The sequence below is a fragment of the Schistocerca serialis genome, chromosome 8 (genome assembly GCF_023864345.2).
Source record: "Schistocerca serialis cubense isolate TAMUIC-IGC-003099 chromosome 8, iqSchSeri2.2, whole genome shotgun sequence".
NCBI classification, from domain to species: Eukaryota; Metazoa; Arthropoda; class Insecta; order Orthoptera; family Acrididae; genus Schistocerca; species Schistocerca serialis.
The window spans coordinates 233,933,202-233,941,538 of record NC_064645.1 but is presented as its reverse complement, the minus strand read 5'-3'; the positions used below and the strand labels follow the sequence as shown (position 1 = coordinate 233,941,538).

Here is an 8,337-nt window from a genome sequence, read left to right as displayed (position 1 = left end):
GCTGGCCCACACCTCTACCGTGCGAACTACCTAGCAGCAGAACCTACTTCTTTCTGTTAAACTTTACTGCTGACCTAGGCCTCCTAATTGCTGAGGACTGCTGCATGTTTCCTACATCTATAGCTCTGACAATTGGTCAAATCTATTGCATATACGCAAAGTAAAACTGTCTGAATACCTCCTCATCCTAGCTGCGTTCTTGCCAACTGCCACTTCCCAGTCCCAACCACCCTTCACTATCCTCAACCTATCTAGTTCCTCCTTTGCGCGTTGTAACTGCACCTGAAGGACACAGATCTTACGCTCCTGCTCCTCTATCAACTTATTTCTACTACAGATACTGCATTCCCAGGAGAGGATCTCGTTAGAATGTCCACTGGCTTCTCCACTGCATTCCCCCAATGAAAATACTTTGAACAAATCCCACACCGTAACCAGCTACTCACAAAGCTACTTCTCACTCATGGTAAAATTTTACAGGTACTAAAAAAAACTATACGTCTGTGTTATATAAGTTCTGTTACACCAGTAGAGCTATTTTTAGAACTTACAATAGCGGTCTCGAAAATCTCTGTCTACTAAGAAAGCAACTACTTGTGGTAATACTACTACACCACAGCTAATACCAATACCAACAAAACTTCACAAAATTATTAGATAAAACCAAAGATTCAAGTCATCATTGGAACAATCAACGAAGTTACAAAACTGAATGAAAATTTAGTGATATATTTCACTAGAAACAATAAGAAACGTCAGCTGAAAACGAAAGTACGAAATTTACTAAACGACTTCAACGTACAGAAAACTGTAAAAAATACAGCGAGCGAACGTTTGCAAAAGTTTATTAAATCGCTATTTCGCCGCAAACAGCATGATTCAATGATGTCACAATGCCTGACATGAATAAACACCCTATCTTCAAAAGTCATCATACTCCCCCATATTCACATGCATGTCATTAGAGGCAACCCTCACTATAGTGTGTGTTTGTATGTGTGTGTCAGTGGGGGGAGGGATGGGGCGGGGGAGGGTGCTGAAGGAAATTTGCATTCTTCTGAAATTGGAAGATGAGGAAGTTTTGTGTATATCAGAAACAATAGAGGACCTAAAATAGAACCTTGTGGTATATCATGGCTGATTATTTCAAATTCTCAAGCTGTTAACCTCTGTGTGTTAAAGTTTCGCAAATGCCACAGCCAATGAATGAGATACATTGGATAAGATCGATTGCAAATGGAAACAGTATTCAGTTCCAAGACGTAATTCCTCGAGCCAGTTAGGAGTGATGTAACCAGTGTGTGTTTGTGTGTGTGTGTGTGTGTGTGTGGGTGGGTGGGTGGGCGGGTGGGTGGGTGGGTTGGCGGGTGCTGGGGGAATACGTGAGGAAATTGCGGCCGGCGGTGCGCCTTCCGGATCTCGTGTCCCTGGGTGGCGCCTGCGGCGCCGCCGACGCTTTCTCGAGCGGGGGCGGAAGGAGAATCAAGGCACGGCGTGGGAAGGGCAGGGGAGGCGAGGGGCAGGGCAGGCCCTTTCTGGGAGCGCCTCTACGCCTCCCGCCGCGGTTACGGTAAACAAGCCCCAGGAGCAGGGCCTCGGTAATTAGTTCGGGAAGCCCGGGGAAACGTATCGGCCGCGCCGGCCACGCTTCGGCTCCCATTAAGGCCCACACAGAGAGCAGACACTCACACGCCACCTTTCTGGGTCTCTGTTTCACTACATTGCTTTGTTATCGCTAATTATGTCCACAGACCGTGGAGAAACAAAGTTAACACTTGCTGCTTGCCACAGTGTGGGAGTTGATTCTTAATCTACACCCGGTATCCAGATATACATCTACGTCTACATAAGTATTTGGCAAGCCACTGTACAGTACATGGCGGAGGGTACATTTTTCCGGTACTATCGGTCTCCATTCCTGTTCCACTAGGGCGTGTTGAAAAGTAATGTCTCCGATTTTTTTATAAGATAACCCTTAAAGTTAAAAAAAATACTCTTAAAGCTTTTCAAATAAAACGAACGACACAAACATTCTACGTTTCTTTCCTTCATTCAGTTGTATCTGTGGTGTTGTGTCCGAAGTCGCGGTTCTGCAAGCTACCTTATTCTGAGCAAGCCTCTTCATCTCCGAATAACTGTTGCAACTTACACCCATCTGCATTTGCATACCATATTCATTATCTTGCGTTCCCTTTACGATTTTTACTCCCCAACCTTCCCTCCAGGATTAAGTTGATGACCCCTTGACGTCTACGAATGCGTCCTATCAATCGATCCCTTTTTCTAGTCACGTTGTGTCACATATTTCTTTTATCCGCAGTTCTGATCTGTACCTTCTCATTAGTTACGTGACCTAACCATCTAATCTTTAGAATTCTTTTATAGCAACACATTTCAAAATTTTCCATTCTCTTTTTGTCTAACTTTTTTATCGTCCATGTTTCATTTCCATTTATGGCAACACTTCCTACAAACACTTTCAGAAAAGACTTCACAACAATTAATTACACATTCGATGTTGACATACTTCTCGTCTTCAAAAATTCGTTCCTTCCCATGGCTAGTCTACATCTTACATCCTCCCTACCTCGGCCGTAATCAGTTATTTTCCAAAAGCAAATTTCATCTAGCACTGCAAGTACCTCGTTTTCTAATCTAACTCCCTCGCATCATTTGATTTAATTCGCGTATATTCCATTACCCTTGCTTTGCTGTTGTTGATGTTCATCTTATGTCTTCGTTTCAAGACACTGTCCATTCCTTTTAAATGCTCTTCCAAGTCGTTTGCTGTCTCTGAAAGAATTGCAAATGTTGTCGGCCAGTTGTACCAGTTGTAAATAGCCTTTCGCACCCTGTATCTTTTTCTTGCTAAGTTCATAATTTCTGAGAGTATTCCAATCAACACTGTCAAAAGCTTTCTCTAAGTCTGAAAATACTATAACGTAGTTTTGCGTTACTTTGACCTGTCTGCTACGGTACGTCGTAGGGTCAGTACTGCCTTTCGTGTTCCTATATGTCTCCAGAATCCAAAATGATCTTCACTGAGGTCGACTTCCATCAGTTTTTCCATTCATCTGTGAAGAATTCGTGTTATTATTGTGCAGCCATACTTCCCATCTCTTCTTCATTTACGTCCTATTCCATTTCTATAATATTGCCTTGAAGTTCATCTCCACGTATACACATTTATTTCTCATCATAGCCACCATACCGACGAACACTTTTCTCCCATAGACGGGCCACTTTGATGATACCGTTATTGTAGAGTGTTTGTTGAAGGAGCCACAACCTCACCTCTGCTACACCGCTTCATCATCAAGGGAAGTCCTCGCCGGTTTTCTTGAGGTATTGGGAACAAATGAGGACTGAATTGAGGATGATCAATGACGATGAACCCAAGGGGTCGGAGTGCAGTGTTCATCTGTGATGTAGCTTTTTCAAGCTGAAAGAGTGCGTGCTCCTTGTGCGGAAGAACTCTTCTAATTATAAACTCGATTGCAACACGCTGTTTCTCATGCACCGACATAGTTACGTTACACACCGCCATGTTACACGCTACGGTTCGAAGCTGTTTAGCGCCAGTGGGCTGCAAATATGTGAACGTGAAAAATAAATATGTAGAATGCTAACAACGTTTGTTTTATTTAAAAAGCCTGATGAGTTTTCACATAATAAATTGGCATTTCTTTTCATCACGCTCTCGTATTCTAGTACTGAGTGTCGGAAAAATGACTAATCTCTCAAATATTGAGTGAGAGGCAGATGTGCATGAAAGCAACAATTAGCTTGTATTGAAAAACTGATTAAAACAAGCATAAATGGTTCCTCTCTATGCGCTGATTCCGCAACACTAGGTGACGTGTTTCTTTATTTTAAGGCCTGGCGAACTATTTGGGATCATTGTGGTTGCTTAGGCAACGTTAGCGAATGAGTAGCTGAGTGACAATCGATCGATGTGGCCCAGATCCCGTTTTAGTTGCGTTTTATTTGATTCATTATCGGGTTTACCAAGCCGATATCTCATTCACCAAAATGTTTGGTATTTTATATTTTTTTCTAATTTACGTGAAGGTGTATATTTTTGTATGGCTGTGCAGAGGGCAACAAAGAAATAGTGTAACATAACTCTGGTTGTTGTAGAGTCCTTGTGCTTTTTGGAATCAAATAATATTCCTGAAGTAAAAACAAAATTTTGATTACTGTTTCGTTCCTTTCATCGCTTTAATGTAAATAAAATAAGATTTTTCAAGGTGGTAGTATTGAACAACTGTGAGGCTTGCACTAATGGTTTGTTACAGAAATTTTCTCGTACTTTAATTCAACCGAGAGTTCAATTGGTGCCGCTTCTGCTCCGAGCAGTTAACAAAGCATTTCTTTGCGTTAGTATATTATTTTCAAATAACAGAAGGTAGGTTAGCCTCGATAGTTACTGGGGATCAGCTGCTTCGTAGTCTGCATATTATGTTCCTCGACAGCCTTAAATTACTAGGTCTCAATCAACAGTATACCATTTCAAACGCGAAAAGAAATTCCGATGTATTAAGTATGGTGTCTCTGGTAAATCGTTCCTAAGGATAGTCCGCATAATAATATCATCTTCTTTGGGCTTTATTCACGTTGCATAGATGGTTTCTTTAGTCAGAAAAATGTCAAGTGGGTGTTTAATGTCCACAGCTATTTGTTAAGTCACTTATAATGAAGTCACACCCGATTTAACAGATATCATACAAATGTGACAATTCTCTATGAGCCAGAATTCAAAATACAGCCCCGCGAATGGCGACATACGAATTCTCTAACAAATTACAATACAGCCCATCTCCAAGCAAACTGGTGTGCGAACCCTTCTGGAACAGGAAGTTCTTATAGGTGCCTCAGAGCCTAAAACAGCTGTCAAATCAGAAAGCTGAAAGACAACACTGACGAGGCTGAAAATGCGAATTTCCTAGTCAGTCTAGAAAGGGACAACTTCCGACTGCAACACAACAACAGTTACTCCAACGTGTATCTCATTACCAGATTTGTCTGGACTCTTCTGACGCGTCCATCGTACAGACCTAAGTTAGAAGCTCCAGATTTACATCTCTTTGAGCCTATGAGAGTATGAATATGCTGCCAGCATTTCCCAGATACAGATGCTGGCGTCAAAACAGTAACACTAGCCTCAGCTGATTCCCGTTTTTACGAACATGGTAGGCTTTTGTTCATCATTGACAATAGTGCTTAACTAATGGTGGTGAATATGTAGGATAAATTAAAGTATGTCGCTGAAATCATTCGATATTTACCTGTGGTAATGCGCTTTTTGCGTCTACCGCCGTTTCCATTTAAATAAATGGGAAATGTGAGAAGTATGAATGCTGTCGACAATGGATCTCAAATTTATTCCATATTTCTAGACTTCCAGAAGGCTTCTGACACAGTATTTCAGAAGAGACTTCCAGTAAAATTCCGTGCCTGTGGAGTATCTCTTCAGTTGTACCCCGTATTCGCGGTCTCGTGTCAGAAAAATTGCGGTGGTAGTAAACAACAGAAAATCTTCGAGTAAAACAGAAGTGATACCCTGCATTCCCCAAGGAAGTGTTGTTACACCCTGCTCTTCCCATTCCGCTTAAACCATTTAAGAGACAATCTGAGCATCCTTCTTAGACTGTTTGCTGATGATGCTATTATTTACCGTCTATTAAAGTCAGCAGAAGATCAAAACCAATTGCAAAATGATGCAGACAAGATATCTGTATGTTGTGAAAAGTGGCAACTGTCTCTCACTAACGAAAAGAGTGAGGTCATCAACATGAGTACAAGAGGAAATTCGTTAAGTTTCGTTTACGAGGCAAATGACTACAGTTCAGAACAGCTTAAATTGGGACGATGACACAAATAATGTGAGGAAAAAAGAGAGGGAGAAAAAAAACGACGTTATATTGTCAGGACGCTTAGAAAGTGCAAGAAGTCTACCAAAGATACTGGCTGCACTGCGCTTGTTCGTCCTCTGCTACAGTATGGGATCCTTACCAGATAGCATTTATGGAGGGCATTGAAGAAGTCGAATGAAGAGCAGATTTTGTTGTATTATCACGAAATAGGGGAGTGCCACGGATATGATAAGAAAGTTAGGATGACAGTCATTGAAACAAAGGTGTTTTTCGTTACGGCGAGATCTTTTCAAGGACTGTTGATGACAAACTTTCTGCAGTGACTGTAAAAATATTTTATTGTCGCTGTGTTCGTCTTTTCCAAGTGCCGTTAGGGAGTGGAACGCTAGAGAAATCGAAGAACCCTCTGCCATGCACTGAAGTGTCAATTGCAGAGTAGTCATGTGGATATTGATGTATTACTTTCTGAATGATTCTTTTCAGTGATATTTATGTAAAAATATTTTCTTTCGGAATGATCCTCCTGTGTCGATAAACAGAAAACTTTAAGTGATACTTATGTCTCTATTCGCGGTTGTGAGCCGCAGTTCATACTTTACCGTTTCCTTCTTTACCTATACCTATCCAAACAATCATCAAATTGCCTCTCCGTTGTTCTCAATATTGTCTACCAACAATGCTATCGTACCCTTTCTTGTAGGCGAAGGGTTGTCAGTTCTTCCACCACGTACTTCTACACGTCAATACTTTAAAAAAACTGATTAACCATCAACAGTTCTCATGATTTGCAATGGAGTGTTCGTCTCTGTGGACACCATCTGACATGGTTGGTGATCTCAAAATTACGGACGTGTAACAAGATTTTACGAAACTTCACGATACGTGCTGGTAACTTTGCAGACGTGGTAAGAAGCTTTTATCAAAATTTTTTGCAGGCCACGATACAAGCTGGTAACCAATTCAAAATTGTGCACGTGTTAAACTGTTTGCATACCAACACAGAAGAAAGCAAAACAGGTGGGCATCGACGTGAAGACACTGTAAGATTCGTTTTTGATACGAAAGGATATTCCATCACGGATTTCTTCCACAAGACACTATACATTCAACCCAGCACCATAGAGTCAGAAGTACGTAAACGGTTCTGGGACTGGCTTCTTCGCACGGCAACGTCAGCTGACCAATTGCAGTTTTTTTAGAAACACGAATGCTTCACACCCACCCTAATCGCTAAATCTGGCGCTGCCGTCAGAACGTGGTCCACGTTGGTGCTCGGCGGCATAACTGAAGGCCCCGCCCTCGCCACTGAGGACTGAGTTCGCGTGACGCGCCGGCGGGCCAGATTTGTGGGGCTTAGCCACGCCCAGCCTTCTGGCAATGCAACAGCGATTATTTAGCTCTAATTACGGTTGTGGGCAGAGGAGCCGCTTTTAGCACTGTCTCGGCTGCTAAACGCCGGGTTGTCCTGCTACATTTTAGGGCGGTCTCCTACCGCCGTCTCTTCCTCGAGATTGAGTTATCAACGGAAGTTTCAAGGGAAAATAAATAACGCTCCACAGCAAGCGTTATGTACGTGAATGCCATTAATGAATTCAATCGTTAATGAAAATAGGGAAAACACGACTTGCAAGGAAAATGCTCCATTCGTTAACTTGCTAAGTCGTAGTTGTGATTTAGAAAACGTTGGAATTTCCTTAAGTTATACTCCGTCTTCAGGCCACGAGTGGCCTACCGGGACCATCCGACCGCTGTGTCATCCTCAGTGGAGGATGCGGATAGGAGGGGCGTGGGGTCAGCACACCGCTCTCCGGTCGTTATGATGGTAATCTTGACCGAAGCCACTACTATTCGGTCGAGTAGTTCCTCAATGGGCATCACGAGGCTGTGTACCCCGAAAAATGGCAACAGCACATGGTGGCATGGGTGGTCACCCATCCAAGTGCCGACCACGCCCGACAGCGCTTAACTTCGGTTATCTCACGGGAACCGGTGTATCCACTGCGGCAAGGCCGTTGCCACCCTTAAGTTATACTATCTAATCCAAATTATTCTGCATCCCTAAATAATGCGAAATGGACCATTAAATGCCACGAGTGACGGGGAGTATTGTGGTGTCGGTACAAGAGAAGTAACAGCAGAATTGGTCTGCCAGGAATACCCAGTGACTTCGTACGTGGACTAGTCACTGGATGTCACCCGAATAACAAAATTCATCGAGGACGCTTCTAACATAAAACTGCACAAGTCGACTGTTGGCGATGACATCGTGATGTGCAAACTCGAAGAATAATCCACAACTCAAACATGACAGAAAAATCTCATATAATGACAAACGGAACCATTGAGCGTTACTTTTTGTTTGTTTTTATTTACTTATTTACCTGATAGGATTAGGTCCTTGAGGTCATCTCTTATATCGTAGTTGGGTGACACACATACAATATCAATTTTTACATCATAG

General features: G+C 42.4%; 1 pseudogene; it reads right to left on the bottom strand.

The window, feature by feature from the left end:
- Window positions 1–7,775: 7,775 nt before the first annotated feature.
- LOC126417266 (5S ribosomal RNA) lies at window positions 7,776–7,893 on the bottom strand (annotated as a pseudogene).
- Between the last annotated feature and the right edge of the window lie 444 nt (window positions 7,894–8,337).